Source organism: Ambystoma mexicanum, chromosome 3p (assembly GCF_040938575.1).
Source record: "Ambystoma mexicanum isolate Mex_15411 chromosome 3p, UKY_AmexF1_1, whole genome shotgun sequence".
In the NCBI taxonomy this organism is placed as follows: Eukaryota; Metazoa; Chordata; class Amphibia; order Caudata; family Ambystomatidae; genus Ambystoma; species Ambystoma mexicanum.
The window spans coordinates 797,548,084-797,566,406 of NC_090925.1; the positions used below are offsets into that span (position 1 = coordinate 797,548,084).

The 18,323-nt window shown below is 49.9% G+C and overlaps 1 protein-coding gene across 5 annotated transcripts in view; it reads left to right on the plus strand.

Annotated features, from left to right (window-relative positions):
* Positions 1-18,323, plus strand: part of LOC138580898 (zinc finger protein 300-like) — a 290,853-nt gene that overhangs the window by 166,667 nt on the left and 105,863 nt on the right. The gene's annotated exons all lie outside the window — the stretch shown is intronic.

Genomic DNA, 18,323 nt, shown 5'->3' on the forward strand with positions numbered 1-18,323 from the left:
AATGGTCTCAATTCTCGGGCAACAGGTCAGACCTACTTCAGGGTCCCAACAGGGTCACACAGTATCTCCTGTGGTGGTCCTGTGAGGACAACATTCTAAAGGGAGAACCTTTTTGGCAACCATTGCCAGAGATAACAGTAATTGCGGACGCCTCGCTCACAGGGCGGTTGTTGGTGTCCACTACATATGAACCTTTTGGAGCTTAGAGCAATCAGACTTGCACTGATGGCTTTTCTGCCCGCTGTACGGGGAAATAATGTCCTGATAATGACTGACAACACAGTGGCCATGTGCTACCTCAACAACAGAGGAGTAGTAGGATCACTATCACTGTGGAGAGGCAATGCAGCTCTGCTTCTGGGCAATAAAAGAAGGAATCTCCTTACTGCAGTTCATCTTGCTGGAGTGGAGAATATGGCAGTGGATGCTCTGAGCAGGCAGAGCATTGTCTCCCATTAGTGGAAACTAGCTCAGGAAGTCCTTCAAGAGATTGTCATGCACAACAAACCAGTCTCGCCACAATGCACCCCTTTGATTGATACCCCAGCACACACTGTTACTTTCCCCGGGTTGTCGTCCACCTCCCGAGACATTTCCACACCTAGGGTGCGAGGGAGTCGCCATCACCAGCGAGTGCGGGCTGTGCGTAGAGGCTGGCCCGGTTTGTTGCCTCGTTTCCATTGGCAACTCCCATGGAGACTGCGTTCGGGCTGGAACACCCGATCGCGGTTACTTCCTGGTTCCGCGACGACTTTCCGATCACGTGTCCAGAGTTCCGCTCACGTGATCGGTAGCCGACGCACATAAAAGCCGGGAAGTTCGAGTTTCTCACCGCTTCACAGCTGTTTCACGACTCTGTTCGGCGCTTGCAGAAATCACATTACTTTGTTACTTCGGATTTGGACTTTGGCTTATGAATCACGGACTGGCCTGCTTACTCCTCGATCTTGTCGCTCGGAACTGCACGGATATTGGTACTCTGGACACTTTGCTTTGCTTAACGGATTGTTTACGGATTGCCCCTTCTTGACTCTACGACCTTCGACCATTGGCTCTACGTGTTTAGTTCCAAGTGCCCTTCAAGTTACGGCAGGGCTACAGGTACAGCCGGTACCTACCATCTGGGACACGGCTGTCCGGATCTCCGGCACTCCCTCGCACCAGACCCAAGTTACCCCAGTGTCATCCCTGCTGGGTTTAGGTAAGAGATTAATGCACACTTTTTCATACCAAAGTACTGTGTTTGCCTGTGCTAAAAATAAACTTCCTTTTAACAGCCTCTGGGGTCCTTGGCGTCATCAGATCCGGCGAACCATCAAACCACCTGTGGCCTCAAAGCTCGCACAGGGAGTTTATTTACTCTTCCCTGTGGGTGATTTGTGGACAGAGGCCCATTACTCTTCACTACGCGGCAAGTCACGACAGACTGTGAAGCCGTTGCGTCGTGGAGAGTATGGAGCCTACGGCTGAGGACCCCGTGGCTGCCTTGGTACAGGCACTCACACTGCTAAGAGCGGATATGGTTGCTGCTACTGCTACGATACACCAGAGGCTAGACTTAATCCAAAGCACATGATATCCTTTGCCCACTGATGCCGAGTTCGGAGAGGCCGCTGCTGCAGCACCTCAGTTACCAGTACTCATGCCCACGCCTTTTCCCTTGGCCGCCCCAGAAAGGTTCCACGGTGACCCCCAAAAGTTTCGCACCTTTTATAAATCAGTGTAAATTACATTTCCTCTGTAGACCTCAGGCTTTTCCTGACGCCACCACTAAAACGGCATTTACCTTGTCCCATCTGGCCGGCACCGCGGCAGAATGGGCCAACCCCGTGTTGGAAAACGACAACCCTGTCCTGTACGACTTTGAGCTACTAGTCACAGATATGTCCCGTGTGTTCGACACACGTCACAAAGCCCAATCTCGGGACCTCGAGCTGTTAGACCTGACTCAAGGGAAGGGTACTCTCCTAGAATACATTGCCCGTTTCAACCAGCTAGCCGCTGAAACATCCTGGCCTGAACCAAAAAGGGCAGTCGTCTTCTATAGGGGGCTCAATAACACCATGAAAGATGCTATGGCTGTGGTCCCATCCTTGCCCACGACCCACACTGAGTTAGTGGACCTCGCATTGCAAATCGACGCAAGACGTTCCGAACGTCGGTTTGAAACAGGAATCCCCATTGCCACTTCACCTTCACCTTCCTCTTCCTCTGGTACAGGCATCAAACCCATGCAAATAGGTGGCATTCGCAGTCCCATCACGCAAATAGAAAGGGATCGCAGGAGAACCGACCATGCTTGTTTCTACTGCGGTCTAAATGGCCATTTTGTAAAGTCTTGTCCCAGACGCATTAAGCACAAGAATCCGGTTTTTCCGACAGCTCGACCCTAGACCCGGGGACCGGCTCGAGCAGTACTTCCGTTTCCCCGGACAGGAACCCCGCCTTTGGCAGGATCAGGCCAGTGTTGGTACAGGCCACACTTAACCCTACACCCGATACCGCCCACGTCGTCTCGATTTACATCGATTCAGGCGCCACGGGCAACTACATCGACATAACCTTGGCCGGTTCATTAAACCTACCTCTGATCACCAAGCAACATCCAGAGCCAGTACAAGCGGTGGATGGTACAGCATTGATATCAGGCCCTATTAAGCAACAAACCGCCCCGATCGCCCTCACTATACAAAACACGCATCAGGAAATCATCACATTCGATCTGATTACGATGCCACAGTTCGGAATCATCCTGGGTCTTCCTTGGTTGCATCAACACAATCCCTTGATTGACTGGAAGTCGGGGCAGGTCCATTTTGAATCTGAGACGTGTCAGAATTTTCGTCTCACCGCACCGGACGACACTGAATCACCTCCACGAGCCCTAGGGGCCATAGCGCAGCTCACACTGCACGATGATGTCCCTATGGCTCTGGAGCCTCATGTAGTGGGGGCTGTTGCCGTTGGTTTCCCTACAGAATACGGTGATTTCCATGAGGTCTTTGACAAGGGTTCCTCGGAGGTGCTCCCACCGCACCGATCCTACGACTGCCCCATTGACCTAGTTCCTGATTCTGTGATTCCCTCAGGCCGCATCTACTCCTTATCTCCTTCGGAGGAACAGGCATTAAAGGAGTACATCCATGTAGCCTTGAAGGTCGGTCATATACGTCCCTCCACCTCTCCGGCTGCCAGCCCTATATTCTTTGTCCCTAAAAAAGAGGGCGATCTGCGTCCTTGTGTGGACTACCGCCGACTAAATTCAATCACCATAAAGAATCGATACCCAATACCATTGATCACCCCATTACTAGACAGGTTAAGTCACGCTACCATCTTCACAAAACTCGATCTCCGCGGGGCCTATAACCTGGTCAGAATCTGCTCCGGAGACGAGTGGAAAACAGCCTTCTGTACTCGCTACGGATTGTTTGAATACGTGGTCATGCCCTTCGGGCTTTGTAACGCCCCTGCTACCTTCCAACGTTTCATGAACGAAGTGTTTCACGATTTGTTGGACGTATGCGTGGCAGTATACCTTGACGACATCCTGATATACTCGCAGGACATGAGAGAAGATATAGGGCACGTCCGCGAGGTACTGTCCCGCTTCCGCCAACACTCGCTCTACGCCAAACCCGAGAAGTGCCAGTTCCACACTGAAAGCGTTGAATTCCTGGGATTCCATATTACCCCTGGGGGTTTGGCCATGAACCAGTCCAAGGTCCGTGCGGTTTTGGACTGGCCGAAACCCAGCAACATCAAGTCCTTGCAATCTTTCCTTGGGTTCTCGAATTTCTACAGACGCTTCATCCAGGACTTCTCGTCTCTGGTAGCTCCCCTTACTGCCCTAACCAGCCCCAAATCGCCCTTTGTCTGGTTGGAAGAACACCAAGCGGCTTTTGACGCCCTGAAGTCTGCATTTACTACTGCTCCTGTCCTGAAACATCCCGACCCAGAACTCCCGTTCATTGTGGAGGCGGATGCGTCCTCTTTCGCTCTTGGGGCGGTCTTGTCCCAACGGTGCCCTCATTCGGGTCAGTTGCATCCGGTGGCGTTTCATTCCCGGAAATTCTCTGCTACGGAGCTGCATTACACCGTCACGGAGAAAGAACTGTTGGCCATCAAGGATGCTTTCTTAGTCTGGCGGCATCACTTGTTGGGGGCAAGGCACGCAGTCACGGTGTTCACCGACCACCGCAACCTCCAGGATCTGGCCTCGCTAAAATGCATTAACAGTCGGCAGGTGCGGTGGCATTTATTCTTCGCGGCCTTTGACTTCCAGATCAAACATCGTTCCGGGCTGTCCCATGGGAAGGCGGACGCCTTGTCTCGCTCTCCGGGTGGGGTGTCCTTACCTGTTTTCCCAGAAAACCTACTAAACCAACATGTCATTTGTCTCTGCACCCCTCCTTTGACTCTGTTAGACTCAATCCGCACATGGGTTTCGCTACATCCTGATCAGGTCACTGAGTGGGATCCGGTGTTTCATGAAGGGTTGCCGTATATCCAAAACAAATTGTGGTTACCTACGACCGACGCTCGCAATCTCGCCCTGGAATGGTCCCACGATAGCGCCATCAATGGCCATCCCGGACAAAAACGCACGTTGGACATTCTCAGACGTTGGTGTTGGTGACCCTCCATGAAACACGACGTAGAAGGGTATGTTAACACCTGTGCTATATGCGCCCAGTGTAAGCACCGCAGAGGGCGTCCGGTGGGGCTCCTGCTTCCGTTACCTGTACCCCCCAGACCCTGGCACACGGTTTCCATGGATTTTGTAACAGACCTACCCCGGACCAAGGGATTCGAACACCATATGGGTGTTGGTCGTCTCGTTTTCCAAAATGGCTCGCTTCATACCTTGTTCTGGTATCCCTTCTGCCCCAGCTTTGGCCGATCTCTTCTTTAAATCGGTCTTTTGTCTCTTTGGGTTACCCACGATTATTGTCTCGGATAGGGGGCCCCAATTCACTTCTCGGTTCTGGCGTGCTCTCACGGCTCTCCTGGGTATCGATTCCCGCTTTTCCTCCGCTTACCACCCGGAGACGGACGGCCAGACTGAGAGGGTGAACCAGGCCATGGAACAGTATTTGCGTTGTCTGATTTTGCAACACCAACAATCCTGGCTAGGTTTGCTACATCTCGCTGAGTTTTCATATAACAACTCCACACATTCCTCCACTGGCTCTTCTCCCTTTTATGTTTTGTATGGTCAACACCCCCGCACCTTACCCATCCCGGACCTTGCACCCTCCGACAACCCGGCTGCTGTCGCCTGTGCCCGCGACTTGGCGGCCATTCAGGCCCAAACTCTTACTCATCTTCAGGAGGCCCGGGAATCGATGAAGGCTGCAGCGGACCGAAGGAGGGCAGTGGCACCGTCCTATGTTGTGGGGGACAGGGTTTGGCTCTCTTCCCGTCACCTTAGGCTTCCTGGTTGTCGCAAGCTACTTCCCCGTTTTGTGGGCCCTTTCTGCTGTGATCAACCCTGTAGCCTATCGCCTCTCAGTCCCTGCCTCCTGGCGCATTCACCCCGTCTTCCACACCTCTTTGTTGAAGCCTTGTTGAAGCCTTGTCCGGCCCCTACTCGTCTCCGGTCTACGCCTGGCCCTATTGCAGTGGGTGACTCGGTGGAGTATGAGGTTTCTGCTATATTGGGTTCTCATGTGGTTAGGGGTGGACTCCAGTATCTCGTGGACTGGGTGGGTTTTGGCCCCGAGGAGCGTTGTTGGGTCCCTGTAGGGGATGTCCATGCCCAGAGACTTGTTTCGCGTTTCCACCGGGATCACCCTTCCTGCCCACGTGGTCGTGGGCCATTGAGGGGGGGCTATGTCATGCACAACAAACCAGTCAGGCCACAATGCACCCCTTCGATTGATACCCCAGCACACACTGTTACTTTCCCCGGGTTGTCGTCCACCTCCCGAGACATTTCCACACCTAGGGTGCGAGGGAGTCGCCATCACCAGCGAGTGCGGGCTGTGCGTAGAGGCTGGCCCGGTTTGTTGCCTCGTTTCCATTGGCAACTCCCATGGAGACTGCGTTCGGGCTGGAACACCCGATCGCGGTTACTTCCTGGTTCCGCGACGACTTTCCGATCACGTGTCCAGAGTTCCGCTCACGTGATCGGTAGCCGACGCACATAAAAGCCGGGAAGTTCGAGTTTCTCACCGCTTCACAGCTGTTTCACGACTCTGTTCGGCGCTTGCAGAAATCACATTACTTTGTTACTTCGGATTTGGACTTTGGCTTATGAATCACGGACTGGCCTGCTTACTCCTCGATCTTGTCGCTCGGAACTGCACGCATATTGGTACTCTGGACACTTTGCTTTGCTTAACGGATTGTTTATGGATTGCCCCTTCTTGACTCTACGACCTTCGACCATTGGCTCTACGTGTTTAGTTCCAAGTGCCCTTCAAGTTACGGCAGGGCTACAGGTACAGCCGGTACCTACCATCTGGGACACAGCTGTCCGGATCTCCGGCACTCCCTCGCACCAGACCCAAGTTACCCCAGTGTCATCCCTGCTGGGTTTAGGTAAGAGATTAATGCACAGTTCTTCATACCAAAGTACTGTGTTTGCCTGTGCTAATAATAAACTTCCTTTTAACAGCCTCTGGGGTCCTTGGCGTCATCAGATCCGGCGAACCATCAAACCACCTGTGGCCTCAAAGCTCGCACAGGGAGTTTATTTACTCTTCCCTGTGGGTGATTTGTGGACAGAGGCCCATTACTCTTCACTACGCGGCAAGTCACGACAGAGATCTTCACCCTTTAAGAAACCCCTCAAGTGGATCTGCTTGTGACCAGTGTCAACTAGAAGTGAGAACTGTTCTGCTCCAGAGGATTTCCCCGAAGAGGAGTTCTAGGGGACGGGTTCGTAGTGGACTGGGAATTTCCACCTCTGTACGCGTTTCCTTCAGTCACCGTCATCCCTCACGTGATCAGGAGGATGAGGACGTTCAGGAAATCCATGATCCTTATTCCTCCGGATTGGGACAGGAGGATGTGGTACCCAGACCTCCTGGACATGTCTATCTGCCCTCAAAACCTCTTCCACAAAGTGAGGACCTTCTCTCGCGAGAGGAGGCTCGGGTTCTCCATCAAGAGGTCAACACACTCAACCTTCACGCATGGTTTTCTGAGAGGTTCAGATCCAAAGATTGGGACCTCCTGGATGGCGTAATGGAGATCTTGCTTTCGGCCAGAAGGCCATCAACAAATACTTTGTACCGCTGTGGTTGGAACAAATTCTACAGCTGGTGCAGGGATAAGAATGTGGATCCTTTTCTATGCAAAACACTGGAGGTTTTATCTTTTCTGCTTCATTTGGCCTATCTGGGGGTCTGGGCTGGAACCATTAAGTTATTTGGCGGCGCTTTCCATCTTCAAGCGCTCGTCTGAGGAAACAGCATTTTTTAAAATACCTTTTGGTAGTACAATTTCTAAAGGGACTATCTAACGTGTTCCCTCCATCTTCTTTTCAAGTTCCCGTTTGGGACCTTAATCTTGTTTTGAAATTTCTCATGTCGGAACCATTTGAACCACTCCATTCATGTCCTTTACTAACATTGGGGACGCTGTTCAACGATGGTCGAGTGAGGACGTGTCTGTGAGCAGCTCTGTGGGAGCAGCATACATCCTGATCATTATTCTGTCCTGTTGCCTAAGATTTGGGCCACTACTTTGATGTCTGAGAAACAACACTGATGCGGACGTAACTGCGAGATCCTAAAAGTGCTGGAGGCGAGTATCGCTGGTTTACGGAAAAAAAATATTAGCCTGCACTGACCACCATTTTGCCAAGTCCATCTGCACCGGTGTGCCTGTCTCAGAGGTGCGACTTGCCAAGCTTCAGAAAATACCCCGTGGATGGGGCAAAACACACCATACTACAATCCGGACCGATGAACCGCTGGTCAGCGACTTCTGCATTACAGACCGAGAAGCTGCAACGTCGCGGGCTGCTGCCCAAGCACCTCTGCATGAGATCAGCGAACCGCCTCCAGGCAAAGGCTTACAGGCTTGGCGGGGTTTGTAGGGCTCGGACCCGCTGAGAGCGCAGAACTACCCTTTACTGCGGGGCACGCACCCCATAACAAATGTGTGCGGAGGAGCCTACCGGCCCCAGAACCTGAATACACCAGCAGGAGAGCTGGACACGCCAGAACGCTGCTCTGCGGTTCCCTACGTGCATTTCCCGGGCTCAAGCCAGGGGAGCAGGCATACTGGCTGACCAGAGCGGGGCAGCGCAGACTCGCTGAGGGTGGGACTGCACCTCTGGGGCGGAAGATATGTTTAGAAATGTGTATCAGCAAATTTCGAGAATGACACGACTCAAAGCAATGGAAGCCTGCATTGATGAGGGGGAAGGCAGGTCACAGCGTAATAATGTACGCATCCTAGGGCTCCCCTAAAAAGTGGAAGGGCCTAGCAATGGTTAGTGGACATCTTTGCATCCAAGACCTTTTCAGAATTCTTTTCTGTGGAGAGAGCGCATCGCATGCCATCAGGAAGACCTACCCCAGGGGCTCCACCACGCACAGTCATTGCTAAACTGTTGAATTATAGAGACAGAGATGCACTGCTCCATATGGCCTGTGTGAAAGGATCAATTACATATAACGGATCTTGGATCGCCTTCTTCCATACTATACCCGGGAGATGCAACGGGCTAGACCATCCTTTGATCAACTGAAGCGACGCCTACAATCCATGAAAGTGAAAAATGGTCTGTTTCCAGCACAGCTGAAGATCTAACATAAAGACACTACATTGCATTTGACTGACCCCCGAGAGGCCTGGAGATGGGCCGAGCAACACCTAGAGGGTGACTGGGGACCAGAAACAAAGGGTGCAAATGGCAAAACGGGGCCTCGCCCCAACCGAGCCCCCCCCACCCCCCCCGGGGCAGATACCAAACCTGCAGGAAGCAGAAATGCCTGGATCCATGGAAAGCACTTGAGTGGGATACTCCGAATGAGTATGAAGACGACGAGAAGTAGCAACCTAATACTGACAGACGGAGGTTCTGATGCTCTCAGAGTCCTGGCAGTGAACAACCCACAGGCTACCACAGCCTAAAAACCTGTCGTCGCCCAGCGAACCCCCCCCCTCTGTTTGATAGTATCAATCAACACTGTTAAATTGTTTGACGTATACTATGTTGTAGGTCAATTCCTTGGGGCAAATTATGTTTTTGTGTTAAAGTTGACAGCGTGTTCTTTCTGCCGCCAGCAAATGTTCGGGCGACAGATGCTTCAAGTTGGGAAGAAGTATGGGGATGTGGGATGGAGGGTTTCTTTTTCTGGTTCTTGTTTTCAAGTTGATTTGATTGGAAGTGTTACACACTCACCCACATAGGCATGTACAGATGATACTGCTTATACACCACCAAACAGACATACCTACGATTTGCAATTGGGATTTGGCAGGAAATGGTAATAACAATAGATCTGCGATTACATGGCATGTCAATGGCCTGGGGTCAGAGATCAAGCGGCGTATTGTCACCCAATTTCATAATAGGCACTCCCCCCTGCCATCGCCCTCCTAACCGAGACACATTTGGCGGGCACAACATTTACCCTCTTTCGTAGGATAAATGATTGCACGGCATTACACACTGGTTTGATTTGTGATGTTACAAGGCACGGTCTGGGGGGCGGGAACCTTAGGCATATTGGCTATATCTGCTCCACCGTCACTTACTGCAGAATTGATGGATGATGCAGTGAGTGTGGTTTCTAAGCACCAGCTCGACTTCTGGATCCTTGGGGGCGACTTCAATGATGTTATGGATGTAACACTAGATCGCACACACATGCGAAGTAGGAACCCCGATACACCCACCAAATTAGCGGCCTTTGCATCCGCACTCGGACTGTGTGGCGGGAGCTCCACCCACAGGACCGTGGCTTCTCATTTCACTCAGGGGCCCATACCTCCCTGTTTAGATTGGACTATTTCTTTCTCCTGGTCCCAGATGCATACAGTGTCGTAAATCTCCCCCCGTCTCACCTGGGATCGCTTCTTGCTCTGTTCCGCGGGAGGATTCCTCTTGTGGACGGATCGGGTCTTGTATAGGCTCGCTAGAGTCTCGTCCGGCTGCAGAGTGCGTTCAGAGTTCCGGGAAGGTCGCAGTTCCAGGATGTCCAGGAAAAAGGTAGAGGTCGCTAGGGATGAGGATTCCGGGAGCAGAATTAGAGGGAAGGGGTGAAAGGAAGGAAGAAGGAACCAGGAAACTAGGAATAGTGGATTCGCCGAACAGCACATACACGTCAAGTCACTACCTAATGATAGCGTTGAGACGCGCAGGGGCGTGGCCAATTTATAGAACGTGCCGTGTGCGATGTGAAGGCTGGTGCGAGGCAAGTCTCTTGGCACGGCCATGTTGGGAGTAACAAGGAATACAAGCCCCGTCGCGATAAGGACCAGGAAGTCCAGAAGGGGCAAGTTCTATGGGTCATGACAGCATGCCTCCTCCGAAGAGCTGTTCCACCAGGTTTGCCCGGGTGTATGAGATGGAATCTTCTAAGTAATCGAGGGGTATTTAAGTTAGAAACTGGTTCCCAGGTTCTCTCGCTAGAAGGATATCCCTTCAATTCAACCAGGTATTGAAGTCGACCCCGTTTATACCTGGAATCGCATATTCTGGACACTTCATATTCCAGCTGATCGTCCACAACAACAGGACTGGGTCTGCAGGATTTTCGGGTGGATTGGATGTAGGGTTTCAATAGGGAAGTGTGAAAGACTGGGTGTATTTTCTTCCAGGAATCGGGTAGCTTGAGTCGGAATGAAACAGGATTGATGATTTCCTTTATGGAAAATGGTCCATAGTACAGACTTGATCACCAACAGAATAAAAAGGCGCTGGTCTTCTTTTGGATTCCGCATAACGCTTAGTGCGTGTCTGGGCCTCTTTCAATTGTTCCAAGGCTTCCTTGTGTATGTTGGTGAGTCTGAATCCATGAGTCGAGAGTAGGTACTGGAGTGGGATGTGGAAGAACAGAAGGTAAAACGGACGGGTGAAAACATTGACTGCAATAGAAAGGGCTGACCTTGAGTGCTGAGTGATCGGAATTGTTGTAGGCAAACTCGGCCAGGGGTATGAGGAGAGACCTGTCATCCTGAACCTTGGTGGCAAAACAACGAAGATATTGCTCCAGAGTTTGATTTACACGTTCCGTGGCTCCGTTGGTTTGTGGGTGATAACCTGATGAGAGAGCGCGTTGGATCCCTAGAATACGACACAGATATTTCCAGAATTGTGAGACGTATTGAGGTCCTCGATCCGATATGATCTTGGAAGGAAGTCCATGAAGACGGAAAATGTGCTCCAGGAAGATTCCAGCAAGTTCTGAGGAGGATGGTAGTTTATACAAAGGTGTAAAATGAGCCATATGAGTGAACAAGTCTATGGTTACCATGATGGTGGTGTATCCTCGGGAAGGTGGTAATTCCACAATGAAGTCTGTAGCAATAAATTCCCATGGTCTTGTTGGCAGCGATGGTTGCAGTAGAAGACCCGCCGGTCTCTTGTTATCATGTTTGTTTTGACCGTAGATAGCACAAGCCTTGATGTACTTTTGTACGTCGGTCTTCATTCCAGGCCACCAAAACTGTCTTTGTATAAGACGGAGGGTGTTAGTTATACCACGATGACCGGAGTGAAGGGTATCATGGCAGAGGTTTATTATCCTTTGTTGTAATTTCTGCGTAGGAATGACCAGTTCATTGTCCTTGAATAAATATCCTTCCTTAGCTCTTAGATTCTATGGATTCTTCCTTGAAATATCCTTCCAGAGGTCGGAGGACTGGGTTTACACTCGGATTTCTTCCAGGAGGTTGACTGCTTGAGCTACAAAGATAGTGTGGGGAAACATCTTAGGATAGGCCTTGTCTTCAGTGGCTACGTAGTCAGGACGTTGAGATAAGGCGTCAGCAATCATGTTTTGTGATCCGGCAACATGAGTGATTTGGAATTGATACTGGGCAAAGAAGTAGGCCCAACGCGCCTGACTGTTCCTGCACTCCAACGACTGTAGAATTTGGAGATTCCGATGGTCTATGCGGACCTGAACTGGATATCTAGCACCCAAAAGTAGGTGTCGCCATTCAGTGAAGGCTTGGCGGATGGCCAACAGTTCCTTCTCCAGGATGGAATAGTGTCTCTCGCTGGGAGTCGGGGTTCGTGAAAGGTAAGCAATGGGGTGTTCCAGTTTATCCTCAAGTTCCTGTTTCAAGACCGCTCCTATGGCATAGTTAGAGGCATCCGTTTCCACTAGGAATGGGCGATTTATGTCGGGTTGGGCCAGGATGGGGGCTTGCGTGAACTCTGTCTTCAATCGTTGGAATGCTTTATCTTGCGGTGTAGACCAGATAAAGGGGGTGTCTTTCTTCAAGGGTAGAAATAAACTTCCGGTAAAAGTTGGCGAGCCCCCAGGAAGGATTGAACTTGTTTCACAGATGTGGGAGCGGGCCAAGCCAGTATGGTCTTTACCTTTGAAGGGTCCATACCAATTCCTTCTGGGCTAAGGATGAATCCTAGGTAGTGAACAGAAGTAACGTGAAACAAGCATTTTTCGGGTTTGGCTAAAAGTTTGTGTTCACGTAGTCGTCGTAGTACTGCCTTTACATGTTCTTCATGCTTTAGAGGATCCTTGGAAAAAATCAATATGTCATCCAGATAGACAATGACGAGATGAACAACATATCAGAGAACACCCTATCCATAAAACGCTGAAAGACTGCGGGAGCATTAGCTAGTCCAAAGGGCATGACTAGATATTCATAGTGACCAAAGGGTGTTCTAAAGGCTGTTTTCCATTCGTCTCCTTCCCGGACACGGATTGAGTGGTAGGCACCCCGGAGATCCAACTTCGTGAATATTACGGCGCCTCTCACAGCTTCCAGGATATCCGAGATCAGGGGCAGTGGGTACCGATCTTTGAGGGTGCATTGATTTAAGCCTCGATAGTCGAGACAAGGTCTGAGTTCCTTGGTATCCTTCTTGGGAACGAAGAACCACGAAGCACCGGCTGTAGATTTTGAGGGTCTTATGGTGCCGTTTTCGAGATTGGTGTCTAGGTATTCCCGAAGGGCCTTTTTCTCAGGTTCGGAAAGAATGAACATTCTGCCGAAGGGAATTACTGCTGAGGGATCTGTATCTATGACACAGTCTTTGGGCCTGTGAGGGGGTAAGGATTGGACTATGGCAGTAGAAAATACATCAGCATATCCCTGATAGGCCTCTGGAACTTGTATTATATTGGAAACCATGAGTGGTGTTTTTTGGTCTCTTGGTGGTTCTTTAGGAGGTGTCGAGAAGGGATCAAGGGATAGACAGTGGGACATACAGAACTCTGAGCCCAGGAATAATGATCCTGCTGTCCAATTGAAATACGGATTGTGCTTTTGTAACCAGGGCATACCCATACCCAAAACCATGGGGTAATGGGCTGACTTAATGATGTCGAATGTAATCCGCTCTTGATGATGGTTTATGGAAAGTTGGATCTCTTTAGTCTGCAGGCTTATGGGTCCTGAAGAGAGGGGTCTTCTGTCAATTGCTTCCACAGGCTGCATGGTGTTTCGTGTCTCGTACGAAATATGATGACTAACAACCCAGTCTTGATCAATGAAAATTCCCATAGCTCCGCAGTCCAGCAAGGCCAGAATGGGATAGGTCTTGTTCTTGGAGGCCGACAGGAAGGCCTGTAGTATCACCAAATTTTGTCCAGGAGAATTCAAGGATGGAATTGATGTGGAGCAAACATCTCTCTCCTGACACCTCGCTCCATCTAGGATCGGGAGCTGGTGTTTCCTGAACGCCGTGGAGGGGCTAGAGGGCATTCTCTAACAAGGTGTTTTTCCGAGGCACAATACATGCACAGGCCTGTGTGGATCCTTCTCATCCTTTCTTGTGGGGAAATAGGCCCACGGAAGGCTCCTATTTGCATGGATTCCAGATCTATGTCAGGGGTCGGTTCGCAGGATCGGTTTTTAATGAAGTCTCAAGGGAATTCTTTTGAAAGGGTATCTTGGTCTTTCTTCTTTCAGCCTTTCTTTCCTGGATTCGTAAGTCTATTTGCATGGCTAGATCCATAAGAGCCTGGAATGAGCTAGGACGAGCCACCCTGGCTAATTCGTCCTTAATATCCTCGTTTTTAGACCCCTGCGAAATAGAGTGAAACTTGCTTCTGAGGACCAATCCGCTTCCTTGGCCAGTTGTTTGAATCTAGTAACGTACGTTAGCATATCCTAAGATCCCTGTCGGAAGTCAAGTAACTGTTCCTGAGCACTAAAGACCTGTTCTGGGCGGTCGAACATAGTCTTGAGTGCCTGAATGAATCCATCATAGTCATCCAGGAGGGCATCTCCTGAGTTGACTAAGGGAGTGGCCCAGGTCAACGCATTCCCTGTGAGGTGCGAGATTAAGAAGCCCACCTTCGCCCTCGAAGTTGAAAAATAATAGGGTTTAAAAGTAAAATGCACCAAGCAGGAATCCAGGAACCACGTAAGGATTTTGCTGAGCCATCATATTTGTCTACCACTCCACCCAGTAACACACTGTCTTTGTTAGCGTTGTTTTAACGCAGCATTCTCAGCTTTTAAGTTCTGTACTTCAGTTGTGAGTTCTTGCATGCCACGCATAAGGTCCTGGACTGCTTTCTCCATAGCAGTATCCATGTCGGTCGTTTGGCATTTCAAACTGTCGTAAATCTCCCCCCGTCTCACCTGGGATCGCTTCTTGCTCTGTTCCGCGGGAGGATTCCTCTTGTGGACGGATCGGGTCTTGTATAGGCTCGCTTGAGTCTCGTCCAGCTGCCGAGCACGTTCAGAGTTCCGGGAAAGTCGCAGTTCCAGGATGTCCAGGAAAAAGGTAGCGGTCGCTAGGGATGAGGATTCCGGGAGCAGAATTGGAGGGAAGAGGTGAAAGGAAGGAACCAGGAAACTAGGAATAGTGGATTCACCGAACAGCACACACGTCAAGTCACTACCTAATGATAGCATTGAGATGTGCGGGGGCGTGGCCAATTTATAGAATGTGCCGTGTGCGACGTGAAGGCTGGTGCGAGGCAAGTCTCTTGGCACAGCCATGTTGGGAGTAAAAAGGAATACAAGCCCCGTCGCGATAAGGACCAGGAAGTCCAGAAGAGGCAAGTTCTATGGGTCGTGACATACAGGGTAACTACAGCAACATTACTTCCCCTGGGTATCTCTAATCACTCACCTCTGATGATAGAGATCAAGACGATTAGACACCCCACCCCCCCTTTTCATGGCAACTGAACAGCTACTATCTTGGCTTTCCAGAGTTTGAAGAACATATTCAGGGTAAGACTGTCGAATACGTAGAAATTAACACCACCACAGTTGAAAGCCCAGAGATAATGTGTATAAAGCGGTGCTCCGGGGGGGGGGAAATGATTTCCTGGATATCTGCGAAGAAAAGAATTGCAATTGCAGAAAGTAATGGAGGCAGTAAAAAAGGTAGACAATTGGGAAACAAAGCGTGTACTTAACTGGTTCACCTGAAACATGTAGATCTCTCCTGACAGCCCGGTAATGTCTTCGCAATATTGCTCTAGACAAATCCTAACATGCTCATTGGGAAATGCGAGCGTGAATTTATGAAAATGGAGATAAGGCTACCAAGATACTGGCCTGGCTTGAAAGACGAGATTAAGGATACTGTCATGTTTAGGGAATACAACAGATACAGAACGTGGTGACTCAGACAGATTGTGAAATTGCAGAGGCCTTCACAGAATATTACGCTGCGTTATATAAGGGTCTGGATTACCCGATAAATGATACTATACTGGGGAATGTCATGCTCCCCTGTTTGTCCGAAGCACAAGGCTCTCAGTTAGACGTAGATGTAACAAAAATGGAAATTGCACAAGCTGTCGGCCATCTCCACTCTGGCAAAGACACTGGACCCCAATGGTCTCCACGCTGAACTCTGGGGGGGGGGGGGAAAACGGGGGGGGGGGCGAGAAAATGGCGACCTCTCTTCATTCAAATGTTCCTTCATTATAAAGAACAAGGTGTTCTCTCTCCAGAATTGCGCAAGGCCAGTATCGTCATTATTCCCAAACCCGGGAAGTATCTGGAATTATGTAGCACCTATAGGCCAATCTCACTGATAAATGGGGAAACGAAAATCTTGGGGAAGTGCTTGCAACCAGACAGCAGACAGTGATCTCCTCCCTAATCCACCCAGATCATTGTGGCTTTATGCCAAATAAGTCAACATGCATGAATATACGGCGCTTACACCTGTTGCTAGAGGGAGCACCTGTCCTTCAAGAGCCCCTTGCTTTATTATGATTTGGAGAAGGCTTTTGACTCCGTAATATGGGAGAGTCTCTGGGGAATCATGCAGCAAATGGGATTCGGGTTGGGTTCGATTGCTATATGAAGCCCCGCAGGCAGAAGTGAGGGTTAATGGTTGGCCCTCCAAAGCCTTTTCACTTGGCAGAGGAACGTGCCAGGGATGCCCCCTAGCTCCCCTGCTATTTGAAATCGCCATTGAGCCACTGGCCCAGCTACTCTGACAAAATGGGACATGGACGGGATTCTGATGGCCTGACTGTGGAGAAGATAAACTCTGCCTCTATGCGGACGATCTCTTGATATACTTCAGTGATCCGATTCTATCTTGCCTAATTGTCACACAAGTACTAGAACAATTCGGGGCGTTTAGTGACTGCGAGTGAACTGCGGTAAATCTGTCCTTTTCCCAATCAAAGGTAGGGAATACACAATTCAAACGCGTTGCCCATATCAAGTCAAACAGGACCACTTCCGCTACTTGGGGATCCAGATCTCGGTTGACCTCTCAGAGTATCTCACCCACACATCGTTCCCATTGACCCTACTGGGCAGGGTGCCCCCTTTTTAAGATGCTGGCACTACCACGCTTTTTGTACATCCTGCAAAATGCCCCTTTACAAATCCCAGACTCAGAATTTCATAGGATCAATAGTATTCTTAGAGATCTCCTATGGGGCGTGTGGGGGGACGCCCGTGAATCGCCCTCCACACACTACAACGCTCGGTCTGGTAGGGGGCATAGGGCTACCACATCTTCAGTCGTACTACTGGGCGAGCCAGTTGATGGTTGTTAATGATATACTTCATGGCACCGGGCACTGCCGCATATCAGAGCAGGGATGCTAGAATTACAAGATATGTCGCCACTTATGAATCTTTATCAACCCTTAGTCAGATCTCCCCCCACAGACGATGGCGACACACGCTACAATAATATGGAGGGAGGCACACAAACATATTGGATGGGACAAAAAGGGGACCCCGGTCGAACCTTTATGGAAAAATAGTAACCTAAAGGTGACCCCGGTCCAACCTTTATGGAAAAATAGTAACCTTGTCGAAGTGGATAAACTACCGCTGTGGCCGAAATGCGTTGAGGCTCTGATCACGACGGGAATATTATTCATAAATCTGGACTACCACGTACGGAACAATATCACTATTTACAGCTCACCCATGCACTGCATACACATAAACACTCGCTCGCTGACATGCCACAATATACCCCATTAGAGCGAAACATCCTCCCAGACCACATACCCACCAAAGTCACTTCTACACTCTATAATGCTATAACTGCGTTTGCAACATTGGAACTAGCCCATCGTAAAAGCCAAATGGGAGACATATGTAGGTGCTATTGAACCAGAGGACTGGGTAGTGGCACTGATGTGCCCACGTGAGATAGCTATTGCTTCTAGACTCCGTCTGGTACAGCTCAAACTTTTGCATCAAGTGTATTATCCCAGGGTTGCACTATACAGATTGAATGGAGCCACCAGCCCAAACTGTGTGCACTGGCGGGAAAGGAATGGTACTTTTATCCACATTCTGTGGGAATGTCCGCAAATCCGGAACTTATAGCAAAAATGCTGTAATAAACTGCCCGGTGTGTTGGGGAGAGAGAGGTACCAATGGACCCAAAGATGATGCTGTTTGGTATTGAAGAGGAAGGGGTCGTCAACCAATATGAAAAAAAAAATGTTCCACAACGATCTGAATAATCAAACTCAATATAGCTCACCGATGGGGATCACATGAACACCCTCAATTTGTACAATGGGTTGCTGGCATGGACATGTGTGGCCATGGAACGCCGAATATATACGGAACGGAGTTGCCCTGACAAGGCATTGAAAATTTGGGGTAAATGGGAAGAAGGGAATCGACATGTGTCTGATGCTCGGCCTATCTGAGTGGCATGGTGGTGTCACCAAAGGAATATGTATTACCGGTGTAATGATAAT